We start from the raw sequence: 15,734 nt of genomic DNA on the forward strand, positions 1-15,734 counted from the left end.
GTCAGCCTAAACAGATTTTCTCCATAATGGCCCAACTCTCACAGGTTCTTAATGAAAAATATTGATTCCCAAGGATTAGTTGCAGATTTATGTGTCGGGATGCTGATCTCCCTGTCACCTGGCACCTTATCAGTGGATGAAAGGACCCAGTTTCCCTTCGTGGTTTTAAAAAAGCAATCACTGGCAGCTGAAGTTCAGAAAAACAAATAAAATCCTGTGTCAGAATCCCAAAGAATACTTAACCAATGGGGGAGGGGTGGGAGGGGCAGGAGGGGTGCAGACACCTGTCCGCCTTTCCTCATTAGCATCTTCACTGGCTGGGCTCTGTGGAGACCAGGCACGGAGAAGCTGGGGGCAAATGTGACAAAGAGCCCTCTTGTTATGACTGATCTCTGGGACTCTGGGACTCATCTGGGGAAAAGCATGCTGTGTACACCCTGTCTGGGGCTAGAGACACCGACAGAAAGGAATTCAGCAGCTGCTGTCTCAAAGTGGCATTCAATCAACACCAGCCTTGGCTGGCTCTGCCAACTTGCTCTGTTAAATGTGGGATGACTCACCAGGGATGAAGTTGAGACTCAGCACCTAAAACCTCAACAAGTTGCAAGCAAATCTCACCCATCACCCAGAGGTGGCTAGAATGGAATAGGATTCATTCTTTATCTATTTGATAAATATCTATTTAGGGGCTTCCGTGTACCAGGCACTGGGGACACCATGGTCGGCAAAGTCAGATATGGTTTTTCACTCTTTTGAAAAAACAGACAAAAATAATTTTTTAACACAAATAAATTTAGAATGGGACATCCACCTGCAGGAGCCTGTAATGAAGGGATTTACCTAGTGAGACAGATTGAGAGACTTCTCTGAGCAAGTGATGGTCAAGATAACACCTGAAAGATAAGAAGGAGTTTGTTGGAAAAGCAAAAGGATGGGAAGCATCTGGGCAGAGGAAACAGCACATCCAAAAGCCCTGTGTTGGAGGGAGCAGGGCACCAGCTATATGACCAGAGTGCAGAAAGAGGTAGTGAGCAAAGCCCCAGAAGGCTCCAGAGGGGCAGGCAGAGGCCAGGCTGTGGATCTGGGTCACTATTTTAAGAACAATAGGAAGAAGCCATTGAAGGATTTCCAGCAGGAGGGCGACCTGATTAGATCTTCACTTTGCAAAGATCACTTTGGCTGCTCTGTGAAGTGATGGAAATTGCTTTGGAATAAAAGCAGGAAGAAGAGCCAAGTGTGGGGGCAGGGGGGAGTTCAGTGGTCCAGGAGAGAGATGAAGCAATGATTCTGCTGGAGATGGAGAGATGTGGACATAATCTAGGAATATTTTGAAGGAAAAATCAATAGACAGTGATGCTGAATTGAATGTGGATGGAGGTAGAATAAGGAAAAGGAGGGGGACAGAATGACTCCAGACATCTTGATTGAGCTGATTTTCTCTGAAGTGATGGTCTCTTGTAAAGGATTAGATGAAAACCATGTTAGGCTTTGAAAACCATCACATCTCTGTTATTCAACTCTTCCTTTGTAAAGCAAAAGCAGTCACAGGCAACATGTATAAACAAATGTTTGTGGCTGTGTCCCAATAAAACTCTATTTACAAAACAAATGGCCAACAGGATTAGCCCTTTGGGCTGTAGTTTGCTGATCCCTTCCCTAGAGAACTTGGAGTAATCAGGAAACTAAGCTGGCTCCTGGATTCCCCAGCCCCAATAAGCTGGAGCATTTCCCTGAAATAGGAGCTCATCATCAGGCCTGGAAGCCTTGGACCTGCCCAGGGAAACAAAGTGCATCCCTGAAGGCTCTGGGGGGCCCAGGTCCCTGCAAAAAACATAGGTCAGAGGGAGACTCCTACAGTTGCAGATGGAATGGCAAAATAGGCCCCAGCTTCCCTGGGCCTCTTTAGGACCCCCAGGACTTTCCAGAAAGGAAACCCAGGACAAGTCCTTTCTATGCATAATCATCTGTACTTGTAACAGAGTTTTTGAAAAATACCAAAAGAACACACAAGAAACTACTAATGAATGCTTTCCTGTAGTGTGGGCATGAGACTTTCACATGTATACATTTTTATGTCATTTGAGTTTTTGAACCATAGGGCTATATTACTCAAGTATTATCAACTCAAAAAAATTAATAAATAAATTTCTTTATAAAACATGCTCTGTTTCTGTATGGACAGAAATGGATCTAGTTACCTACTATTAGTTTTATTTAACCATTTAAAAAAATCTATATTCATTCTTAAAATCACAAACTAAAATTAGGCATGGGGCCGAAGTAAGCACGGCATAGTTTTAATCACAGCCCCATTGCACAAAGGACTGCAAATTGGCTAGTGAACAATTAACAAAAGCGCTCTTTTCTAGCCTGATTCTCAAGTCTGCTCTCCTTTACTAGAATTTTGCTGCCAGCTTCTCCTCTTGTGTTTTAAACAATTCCCCACCTTTAGGTGACAACACCCATTTTTACTGGGGTACCTCCCAGCTGGAGACTGTCTGGTGGGACTGTCAATCAAGAGGTTCCACCCGCCAGCTGTTGGTCATCTGACCCAGGCTAGACCAATCAGATTGTCCCTCCTTGGAATGAGCCTGAAGGGCGTCCTGCGGAGACGGAAAAATAGTCAAAATGCGTTGAAGAGTTTTCTATTAGTTCCTGTTGCCTAGATCTTTGGGGCAGCACTTTCAAAGTTACTATTGTTTGATCTTTGTGTCAATGTTAATTGATTTTTTCTAAATTGTCCAGAATCCATTTTTGTCGCTTGATAAAGTGATCCTGCTTTAAATGCTCCACTGTCCCCCTGTGACCTACAACACAAAAGGCAGTCGGATGTGCAATCCCAACAAGCTCTGTCTTGGTGGCCCCTCCCTCGTGCCTATAGGGCAGCCCCTGCCTTCAGCCCCACTAGAATTTCTGCCCTTTCCCTAAATGCACACGAGTGCCTCTGTGCTCTATTCCAGCTTTGTCACCTGAAAAATTTCCTACTGATTATTTGAGGCAGTGGGTTGTGCCAGTTCTGATGCCAGACAGGACTGGCAGCCACAATTGCTTTGCTAAGCCCTGCTCTCCAAATATGAGAGTGGTCAGACTCCCTGAAAAACATGCCAGAATCTACCACAACTCTAGGACCCCCAAAGCGCTTTCCAAAGACCCATAATGATAGTGTTGTGGTTATGATGACACTGAATTCAAATGTTTCTGCCAGGTGACCTTGGGCAAGGTGTTTACTGATTCTATGTCTCAGTTTTCTCATATGTAAAATGAAGATGTGAATTCTATCTACATTGTAAGAAGGGTTTATTTACATACTTAACAAACATTCTGTACCAGACACAATTCACAATTCTGAGTGTTTTACATATATTAATTCATTTTATACTCATAACAATACTATAAGGCAGGTACTATCATAACCCCCATTTTGCAGTTGAGGAAGCTCAGGCACAGAGAAGTTAGGTTAATTGTCCATGGTTACAAAATGAAACCATGGTTAGTATAGGGGTAAAATGAAGGATTGCACAGGGATTTCTTAGCACAGGAAATAATATGTTTCATAAAACGGTAGCTCTTTCTTATGGACTAATTGTGTCCCCCAAAATTTATATGCTGAAGCCTATAGCCCTAATGTCACTGTATTTGGAGATTAGGGCCTTTGAAGGGGGTAACTAAAGTTAGATGAGATCATAGGGTGGATCCCTAATCCAGTATGACTGGTGTCCTTATAAGGAGAAGAGAAAGACACACAACAAGGATACATATGCACAGAGAAAAGGTCCTGTGAGGACACAGCAAGAGGACAGCAATCTATATGCCGAGGAGAGAGGCCTCAGGAGAAACCAGACCTGCTGACAGCTTGATCTTGGACTTCCAGCCTCTGGAATTGTGAGAAGTCATTTCTTTTGTTTAAGTCACACAGTCTGTGGTATTTTGTTAGAGAAGCCCTAGCAGACTAATATACTATTTTTTTAATAAAGTATTCTTTTTTTTTTGAAGATTTTATTTATTATTTTTTGACAGAAGGGAAGGGAGGAGAAAGAAAGGGAGTAAAACATCTATGTGTGGTTGCCTCTTGCGCACCTCCTACTGGGGACTTGGCCCGCAACCCAGGCATGTGCCCCAACTGGGAATGGAACCAGTGACTCAGGTTTGCAGGCCAGTGCTCAATCCACTGGGCCACACCAACCAGGGCAAACTAATATACTGTTAAAGAAGAACCCTCCTTGTAGTGGAAATAAAAGCTGTATTTTAAATGCTCCTCCAACAACATTATCCCAGGATGTAATCTGTCTCCTTCAGCAATTCCCTGTCCCGTTCAGGATAGAGTCAGACATTCTTTGCAGGATATATAGCACCCTCCAAAATACCCTTGTAAATTCATCTTCTTCACCCCATCTACTATCACCTTCGGTTCAACCATAACGAATTTCACACTTCCCTAAATATACTAAGCCTTTGTACATACTATTTCTACCTTTCATGTCCTCCTCTTCTTGTGCCTTTGCCCATCCCACTTCTCTGGTGAATTCCTATGCATCCTGCAAGACTGAGCCTCAGTATTTCATCTGAAGCATTCATTGAACTTCCCAGGCAAAGTTGGATATTCCTTCCTCAGGTCCACTGCCACACCTTACATGTAGTTCTGTTGTATTACATTGCAATTATTTAAATTCACATCTCTCTTTTTAGAATTTTGAACTCCTTGAGTTCCAGCTATGTGCCTAATTTACTTTGGTGTCTCTAGCATAGTCCTGGCACAAGCAGATGCTCAGTAGATTTTTAATAGTGCAATAAATGAAAGAGCACCTGAATCCAAATAAGTTTATGCTTCCTCTTTCTCTGTTAGTTTATGCCCTGCTATTACTAGCTTTGAGGTTGGGCAAGTTACCTAGGCTCTGATTGCCTTGTTTTCCCAATCAGTGAAATGGGGATAATAATAGCATGTGTCTGATGGTATTGTTTTAAGTATTAAATGAGTTTATATAATTACAGTTTTTAGCACCATGCTGGGTACTTACTAAGTACTACAAGTATATTAATGCTAGCTATTATTACCAGAGTCTTGAGGAATGAGTCAAAATAGGAAATCACCATTATAACTAAATCTGACTCTACGCATTACCAGCCACCTTGTATCATTACTGCTCAGAATTCAAATCCTGGATAGACAATCCACTCCATGTCTACAAAATGGCTTCATCTCCAGTTACCATGCCATGAAGCTGCATCAAGTGAGATAAAAGTTATTCCTCAAAAGAAAACTAGAGTCTAGAAATAAACCCACACATAAGTAATCAAAAGGTTTTCAATAAGGGTCTAAGGTAATGCAATGAGAAAAAGATAATCTTTCAACAAATGATGCTAGAAAAATTGAAAATCCTTATGTTAAAAAAATGAACTAGGTCCTTACCTCACACTACACATAGAAAAACTTACCCAAAATAGATCTAATTATAAAAGCTAAAATTTCTAGAAGAAAACATAAGAAAAAACTTATGACCTTGGGCTAGGCAATATTTCTATAATATTGAAAATATAATGAAAAAAACTGACATATTGGACTTCATCAAAGTTTAAAACTTTTAAGACACCACTAAGAACAATGAAAAAACAAACCACAGACTAGAAGAAAATATCTGCAAAATGCCTCTCTGACAAAGGACTCAATAAGAAGGCATACAACCCAATTTTTTTAAATGGAAAAAGATTATAATAAACATTTCACCAGAGAAGATACACCAATAAGTGTATGAAAAGGTGTGCAACATCATTAACCATTACAGAAATGCAAATTTAAACCACAATGAGATGCACTTCACACCACTTAGAAAGGTTAAATTAAAAAAGAAGACTGACAAAATCTTAGTGAGTACCTAGAATAACTGCAATCCTCATATTGATGGCAGGAATGTAAAATGGTATAGCCACTTCGAAAAACAATTTGGCAGTTTCCTTTAAAATTACTTAAACCATACAATCCAGCAATTCAAACGCGCGCACGTGCACACGCACGCGCACACACACTGAAGAGGAATAAAAATGTGTCCAACACAAAAACACTTATGCAATTTTTCACAACACTTTTTAACAACCAAACACTGGACAGGATCCATCAACTCGAAAATGGGTAACATGTGATATTTCCATACCAGCAATGAAAAGAAACAACTACTGATACATGCAATGACATAGGTTGATCTCAAAAACATTATATTAAGTGAGAGAAGCCAGACATGTAGACTGCATATTGTATGATTCAATTTATCTGGAATTTCTAGAAAAGGCAAAGCACATCGGTGGTTGCCTAGAGCTGGAGGTGGGAGCAGAGATCAACTATAAACTGAATGAGGAAACTTTGGAGAGTGATAGAAGTATTCTAAAACTGGGTTGCGGGGATATTGCACAGTTGTATAAATTTGCTAAAAACTCATCAAAGTGTACATCTAAAGTGGGTGAATTTTAATGTATGGAAATTGTACTTCAATAAAGCTTTTTAAAAATAAGTAATAAACTATGAAAGAAGAGAAAAACAAGGTTGTCAGATATGGGGAAAGGACACTGGGCTGAGAGAGGACAAATGTATCCCCTTTTATGCATTAGGAAAATGGGAAACAGTGACTTGCTCAATGACACACAGCTAAGAAGTGGCAGAACCCAGATATGAACCTCAACTCTGACCTCAAGCCCAAGCTCTTGACCTCTTTGCTAAAACGAACTTTCTTCCCTATGGCACAACCTGTCACCAGTCCGCACTGAGGGACCTACTCACATCACCAAGGAGGGACTCAAATGTTCCTCCAAATGCCGTGTATGCAAGAGTCACTGTGAGGCCTGATGTCCTAGGATGGTCCGTCTAGGTTTCAGCTGTCACTTTTCTTTGAGTGTGCTTTGCTTGGGTTGGTTTGGTGTTTTTTGTATATTGCTCATCCAGCAGAGAATTACTACTCTACAAGTTCCCACAGATGGCTTTATTTTCCATTGCTATTAAATTGGTTTTGAACAAGACATAATTCTTCAAGTGCCTGGTGAGCTCTCCTGGTTTGCTCAGGCAAGATTTCATAAAAATGTAAATAATTGGAACACTTCTGGGATTATTCATCACAACTGACATGCAGCTGTAAATTTATGTATTAATTTCAACTGTAAGCTTCCATGGGAGGAAGATGGAGTTGAAAATAGACTCTCATACTGAACATCCTCCCCATGTTTCCACCTCTGCTCAGCGTCCAAGTAAACGGGCCCACAGATCTGGGTCTGAAAGACATTGGACAGGATCTAAAGAAAACTAGGGAGCAAGCAGGAAAAAACTGTTTCTCAGCCACAGGCTCGTCTCTGGCTTCTCTCCCCCTTTCACTTGGAACTTCAGCCCCAGCTTTCCTTCAGTTCCTCCTCCTGGTTCCTGCCCCTGGACCCTGACACATACTCCCTTGGCTTGCAATGTTCTTTCATTCCTTTTTCTTTTCCTTTTCTTTCTTTCTTTCTTTCTTTCTTTCTTTCTTTCTTTCTTTCTTTCTTTCTTTCTTTCTTTCTTTCTTTCTTTCTTTCTTTCTTTCTTTCTTTTTTGCCTGGTTCAGTCTCTGTCATTCTTCAACTCTTGGCTTAGCATCACTTGTTCAGAAAATCCTTCCATGCTCATCAGACTGGGTCCACTCAGGTGGTCGCACGTCCTTCTCATCCAGAGCACTGAACATAGTCACAACTCCTTGTTGTCATAGGCTATTTAAAACTTAATATCTGTCTCCCCTACTTGAGGGTAAATTTCATTAGGTCTGGGACTGTGTCTGTCACCTGTCTCCCCAGTGCCCGGTACAGAGTCAAAGATGGATGAATGCTGCATCAGGAGAACATTGCAGGGTGCCCTGTGCAGGGTGCCCTGTGCTCTGCCCACACCCATGCAGGCCCCTTCAGCATTGTCTGCACACAGCACAGGTGTGCAGCTCCAGGTGTGCTTTCACTCAGCCAGCATCTGCATCTCATCATCACAGGACTGCTCTTACTTTGTCTATGTGTGCCAAGTGCTTGAAGTCCCTAGCTAGTCCCAAGTGCTTGAAGTTTCCTTTAGGGGAAAGCCCTTAGCCAGTTTGTGATAGATGTGGGCATATAAACTCACCAACTTTCTTGTCCTGATGGGACAAATGTAAAGAGTGACCTGCAACTGCCCCCAAGATCCACCGTGGGACTGAGCCACAGTGACCCTCTATGAGACCTCCTTTATGATACCACACTGTTCTTGGCCTCTTTCTGTCCCCATCCCACTGCCACACTCCCCACCAGTGTTCCTTGAGAACTCCTAACACCTTACTTTACACAATTCTCATCTTAGGATCTGCTTTGGGGGGATCTAGCCTAAAACAGAGAGCATTCTGCTGCAAAAGGCTCTCACTGAGCAGTGATTCATGTCATAAATCTTAGTTCATGAAAGTACTCTAAGAAGACAGGCCATTTTCGGGTTCAGATGAGGATAGGTCCTGCCAGTAGCTCTAAATGGTGAGGGATAGTCATGTCTATAAAGGGCAGAGCAGAGAGCACTAAACCCCTCCACTTTAGAGCTTTGCCCCTTAAGCCCCAGTGCCCCACCAGAAAAGGGTCAGGATGCTGTGGCCCCAGCATCCCAACAAAACTGGACATGGGGGTCTGATGACAAGACTGCATTAGGGGTAAGCCAACATTGTGTCTACCTGCTCCTCTAGGACCTCTGCTGAGGCCAGGGCAGGCTTACAGGTAGGGAGAAGGGGCCCCTTTGGCTAGAGGAACTTAGGGGGATGAGTTCTGAAGGTTTGTGCAATAAGGATGCCTTCAGCTTTAGGGAACAGAACACAACTTAAAAAGGCTTAATAATAGGGGCCTATTTATTGAGGAATTTGCTGTAAAGAAAGTGACAAGATGTTATGAGAAAATCAGGGAGTAACCTACACAGATGGGGCTGGTACAAAGGCCTCTTAAAGGAGGTACATGAAATTCAAGACCAGATGTGGAAGGAATTAACTCCATCAGGAAGAGGAGAGTTGTGGGCAGTATACCACCCCCACAAAGATGTCCACGTTCTAATCCACAGAAAACACTTTGCAGATGTGAAGGGGGCAGATTATCCTGTATTATTCACCTGGGCCAGCTCAAATCACAAGGTGCTTGAAAGGGAAAATGGCAGGCAGAAGAACCAGACGGACGTGGCCATGAGCAAAAAATACAGGGAGCCTCCCCTTCTGGAAAAAGCAGAGAGGATTCCTCCATGTTAGCCCTTGAGACCCACATGACACTCGTGACCTCCAGAACTGTTAGATAAGAAATGCGCATTGTTTTCATGACACTAAGTTTGTGGTAATTTGTTACAGTAGCAAGAGAAAAGGAATATGAGCATTGTCACAGAGGGAACAGCGTATGCAAACTCCTGAGGCAGGAGGGCTTTCAGTGTATTTGAAAAATATGAAGGTGACCAGTATAGTTGGTACCTAGTGGGCCAGGCCCTGAGATGAGGTGAGAAGTGGCCAGAAGCCCGATCATGTGGGACCCCATCGCCCACCGAAAGAAGTCTGGATATTATTTTAAGATTAATACGAACCCATTAAAAAGTTTTAATATAATCACATCTGCATTTTTCCAAGATCACTATGCTGCTGCATGGACAAACTGTGTAGGGCGGTTAATAGCAAAGGCACAAAGACCAGTCAGAAAGGCAGTCTGGTAATCCAGGGGTGAGATGGTATCAGTCCCCATTAACACGGTGGGACGGAGACAAGAGAGAGCTGCAAGATAGACTTCAGATTTATTGGCGCAGGGGGAAAAAAATCAAATAAAATAATTTGGATATCTAATGCCAGGGGCCCTTTATTCAAATAAGAGCCAGTTTTCCAGAGACCACATATTGACTCCTAACAGTGACAAAATAGTGTCACCACAGAAGTAGTCCCCAGAACAGGGACTTGAGGGTGCTCTGGGAGAGGAGAGGGGAGCAGAAGTAAAAACTATGGCCCTCCCTAAGTATCCATTGGCAAATGATTGTTTGCCTAATGAGAAAATGATTTAGTCAAAGTGCAGAAGGATGGTCTGCCCACAGTGTGAACCCTTCAGAAGTTAGGATGTTATTTATGGGGACAGTGACTTATTCTCCTAAACAACCATAGAGTGCTGACCTGTCTGAGTTCCATGAAAACCTCTCATTCATCCTCCAGTTGAAGTTATGGAAATGAGCATGGATCCTTCAGGAATTCAGATTTGCTGTGAAGAGCACCCCACAGATTGTACAGAGTTTTGGAAATGTTCAAGACTCATGCCTACTGACAGAAGTGTGAAATAGGATCAGTGTTCTATTTCATTTCTAAACCACACTGTTTAGAAATGAAGGATGTTGTGTTTATTCTGGGGTGAACTTCCTGGGTACCTTCTGTTCCTCACAAGAAACAATAATCATAATAATAACAATAACAACAAAGCTCACATATCTTGAGCCCTTACTATGCACAACAATCCTACACACCGACTATTACCCCCATTTTAGATATGAGAAAAGTGAATCTCTAAAGTAATCTACCAAGTAAAACAAGGAAGCTTTGGAGATGGGTGTTTAACTGCAAAACCAAGTTCTGAAACGGAGTTCTACAAACTATGGCTCATGGGCAAAGCCCTGCCTGCCACTCCTTTTAGTAAATAAAGTTTTATGGGAACACAGCCAAGCCCATTTGTTTATCTACTGCCTACAGCTGCTTTGGCACTGCAAGGGCAAAGCTGAGTGGTTGGAACAGGGACCATAAGATCTATAGAACCTAAAATATTTACTCTCTGACCCTTCACATGAAAAGTTTGTCAATTCCTGTTCTAGAGCATGTATTACACTGGGAACGTTTCCTCATAACTCATCCTACCCTCCATGCTCGTTCCACTATCCACCCCACTCACAAGTTGCTCTATTTCGGATCATTGAATGAGACATCTAGGCCCCTTCCACTTCCCAGATGCCTCCCACTCCCATAGCTAGCCTGGAAATACCCCTACCAACCTCCTTCTCCAGGCTGCCCAGAGGTTGACAGAAGGGGCAGGATGAGGGCTAGACTATAGCAGGTAGGACCCCTGGGTGCTTTGTCCCTCCAAGAAACTGAACTTGGGGAACATCCGCCCCAGGCATAATTTCTTGAAAAGTATGAATGTTATTTATGAGATAATTTACTTTTCCAGCTAACCGCAAAGTCCTGACCTGTGTGAGTTCTATGAAACACTCATTTAGCAGTGGAGGGGAGGGGAACCTCACAGAAACTCCACAACCAGAGGGAGGGAAATGAGGGTGGAATGGCAAGGGTGATTCTGACCATCTTGGAGGCCTGCCCCAAAGCCTGCAGGAATGATGCAAAGGGAAGATGGGGTCAATGTCAGGCACAAGACATGCCTCTGATGCCTACAACCTACCCCAGCCTGACTCACTCTCCCTTGTCCCCTCAACCCAGCTTTCACTCTTTGATTTTTGAAAGATTGTTTATTGCATCTTTCTTTTTCTTCTTACCATCTTTACTGATTGTTAAAGTAACAGGGTGAAGCATCAGTTCCCTTGACCTAGTACTGAATTCCTGACCCCTGCCATACCATTTTAGCTGTCGAGGTTTTGTAATAAGTCAGCAATTTTCAATCTTTTTCATCTCACAGCACACATAAACTAATTAATAAATTCTGCAGCACACCAAAAGGCGCATTATATTTTTTTGCCAATATGACAGAGAAATAGGTATGATTTTGATTCATTCACAATGGATGACTATTGTTGTATTGGCTGCTGTCATTTTTTAACTTGACAATCTAAGGGAAAAGAGGTCAGTGCCCCTGACTAAATGGTCAGGTATTGCATGTTTTAAAAATTCTTGTGGCACACCGGTTGAAAATCGCTGTGATAAGTTACCATATTTGGTGCTTCAAGTCCCTTGTTGTGACTCCTTCTTAACATTGTCCTAATTGAAACATAGAATTATTTTATAAAGTTACTAAAAATTTAAATTCTGCGTGTTGAGGCTGTCAGCTAATTTTGGAAGCATTTAAATCTCTAAACTCCTTAGATTCCCATCCAGGCCATTGATAACATTTCTTTATTTCTTTAAACTATCTATATTAATCAGTAAATGTTTATGGTTTTCTTCATGTACATCTTCTGTTATAAACAGTGTGGTTATTTTGTTGTTGTTGTTGCTATTGCAAATAAGAACTTAATAAATATAATCTTATTGTTTGTTGATTTTTAGATGTTTGCTTGATATCAAACACATTTCTAAACTCTCCTATGGAAGTTGTTATAGTTCTTATTATATGTCACTTAAAATGCATCAGTCTCTTTCATAGCTGTATCTCTTATTTCCATGATATGCCATATGGTCAAAATTTCACAGCACACTTATAACCTCAGTAAAGGTGAATGTTTTTGTTTCTAGGGCTGTTATTACAAAGTACTACTACCCAATGGGGCGCTTAAACAACGTAAATTTATTTCTCAAAGTTCTGAAGACAAGAACTCCAAGATCAAGGTCTCAGGAGGGCTGGTTTCTTCTGAGGGCTGTGAAGGAAAGATCTGTTCCAGGCCTCTCTTCCTAGCTTGTAAAAGGCTGCCTTCTCTCTGTGTCTTCACAAGGCCTTCCTTCTGTGTGTGTTTGTGTCCTAATCCCCTATTCTTGCAAGGACATCAGACATATTGGATTAAGGCCCATTCTAGTGACCTTATTTTACCTTAATTACCTCTTTAAAGACTGTCCCCAACACAGTCACATTCTGAGGTACTGTGATGCAGGTTAGGACTTCAACCTGTGAATGGGGGCGGGGGACACAATTCAGATAAACCTCCTATCTCTAATGGGAATGCATCTGATGTTTCAAAAGCACGTCTGGTGTGTGCCTTGTTCAAGGGAGATACTTTTATCACCCTTCTATTCCTAAATTTTCAAAGAGCTTTATATCAGGAATGAATCTCAAGTTCTATTGAATGCCTTTTTGCTATATACTGACAGCGCTGAGAACATTTTTGACCTAATTCTCTGATGTAAGATGTTAATAGATTTCCTGTTATTAAATAGTTCTGGATCAGCATCAAAAATGTATAAAGAATCTACCAATCAACAGCAAGAGTTTTTTTTTTAATCTAGTATAAAATAGACTGAGTATGTAATCAGACCATTCAGAGAAAAGGATGACACCCTTGATCAATGAACACTGGAAAACTCTCCACCTCTGTAGTAATCAGGGAGATGCAAATTAAAGCAGGAATACAATCCCATCCTACACAAGCTGGCAAGGATGTGGGAGACAGAACTCTCATACCGTGTAGATAACAGAGCAAGCAGTAACACCCCACTCACACATGCAAGTGGGGAAGTGTACATGAGATGTGTTGTAGCATTGTTTATAACGGCCACCAAAAGAAAGGAAACCACCTAAATGTCCTGGTGTAAAAAAATAAAAGGTAAGTAAAATATGGTGCATTTTGTACAATAAATGAGCTACAGCTAATTTTATCAACAGAGACAAACTCAAGAACATAATGCTGAGAGAACAAAAGCAAGTTCTGGAGGGACACATTTAGAATAAAACCAGTTGTGAAATGTTAAAGACAAATAAAATAATATGTAGCTAAATACTTTATGGACTGTTATGAAACTTGTAGACACAAAAGATAGATTAGAAACATAAACACCAACCTCCGAAAGAGTTGTAATGTCTGGGTTTTGCAAGGGGTAGGGTTTGGAAAGAAGACGGGAGAGGATGGGATCCAGGATGAATTCTGAAAGGGTGCCTCAGCTAATCTATAAGGTTTTATTTTATTTCTTTTGTAGTGAAATGATATGAAAAACAAAAGCCTTTGCATTCCTGGGCTAAATCCTACTTGGTCATGGTGAATGCTTCTATTAATGCATTATTGAATTGTTTGCTACTGCTTTATTTATAGTTTTTCATCTAGTGCCTTGGTCTTCTGTTTTGTTTTTTTCCACTGTATTTTTCAAGATTGGTTTCCAGGGTTGCACTGTCCTCATAAAATGAATTAGAGAGGCTTCCATGTTTTTCTATAATCTGGAACCATTAGTCAAGTATAGGAGTAATCTGTTACTGGAAAATTTGGAAGAACAAACACATTAGAAAAATCTCTGTTCAAGAAGGCTATTGCAGAGCTTCCATTTCATAACACTTTAATTTTTATATTATTATTTTTGTCTTCAGATACTACTTTTTCATGAGTCAATTTTGTTACTTATATTTCACAAAAGAATCTGCATCAGTGAGTGAGTTTTTTTCATTCTTTACAAAGAGTTGTGCATATGAATATCTTGCTTTTTAATCTCTCACATGCTTTTAGAGTTCCTCATCATTTATAATTTTATTTGTTCTGTGTTCCTCCTTTCAGTCAATAAATGAAAGTTTGTCTATATTACTGGTTTTCTCCCAAGGGCCACCTCTTAGACATATTTATCATATCATGAGATTTTCTATTTTCGAATCCATAGATTTCTACTTTATCAAGATTTCTTTTTATTGACTTCCTTAAAGTTTTTGTTAATTTTAATTCTTCTTGATTTTAAAGCTAATGTCATTTTTATTTGCAACAATAAAAAGCAATTTAAGGGCTTTGACTGCATCCTATAAATTTTCATATGTATTATTCACATTCTTATTATTTTCTAAATGGTCTTTGTATATTTTCTTTCTCCTTTAACTCAACAGTTAGTTAGGAGATGGTTCTCTTTTTCTCTTTTTCATATAGTAATAGCTGTTCAGCATTATGGAAGAACATAGACTACAATAGCAGATCAAGGCCAGTGATGCACCCAGCACAGTGCTCAGCTCTCCATAAACACCTGCTACATGGCTGCACTGACTGATGGTGACACAAACATATCAACTCCGTAGATAGGTCTCAAAAGTTGAAATAGTAATAACAATGAAATGTAAGGGGAAATAATCAGGGTCAAAGTTGCCAGCCCTTTTACACACAGTTTGAATATTAAGCCTCCACATATTTTATATAGATAACATTAAATAAGAGCCTTACACAATCAAATGAAACTGCACAACTCAGACCTAATGAACAGCAAACACCATTTGCAAACAAGGCCCAACCTCACCCTCTCCCCATCTGCAAGAGAATCTACCAAGTGCAGGCACAGATATGTCATATTTACTGAATTGTAAGATGCATGCTCACCATGCATCCAATGTGTCCATACTTCAGATGTAAGGTCCAGCATGACCAAGGTCAATAGACGATACCATCCCCCCGTGACACAGCAGGGAAGAACACATCACAGTTCCTATCAACTATCTATGAAATAGACCTTTGACAAGATCCCATATGCTTACCCTAAGATTTAGGATGTCACCTTGTACCTGTTCATCATTGAAATTTGTTTCAGGGACACAGGTATAAAAAATTGTCTTTTTTAATATGTACTTTAGTGGATTTTCCTTTTGAACAACAATATGTGCTTACATGACCCCTTCCCTTTGGAGTAACTAATGTTAACTATTTGGTATGTATCTTTCCATATTTTTCCTGGGCTCATGCAAACATTCATACATAAAAAGTTACATGAATAGATGTTTCTTCTTTCTTTTCAAGAATGAGATTATGATGTACAAATTTGGGTTTTTTACTTAGCAAGACATTCTAGATATATCTCCACATATTTCTTTAATAGCTACATAAAACTCCAGAATATAAAATAACATATTTTATTTAATAATTCTCTACTTTTGGACATACGAATTATTCCCAGGTTTTT

The sequence above is a fragment of the Pteronotus mesoamericanus genome, unplaced genomic scaffold, assembly GCF_021234165.1.
Source record: "Pteronotus mesoamericanus isolate MK-2021 breed Mesoamerican mustached bat unplaced genomic scaffold, CSHL_Meso_final contig_64, whole genome shotgun sequence".
NCBI classification, from domain to species: Eukaryota; Metazoa; Chordata; class Mammalia; order Chiroptera; family Mormoopidae; genus Pteronotus; species Pteronotus mesoamericanus.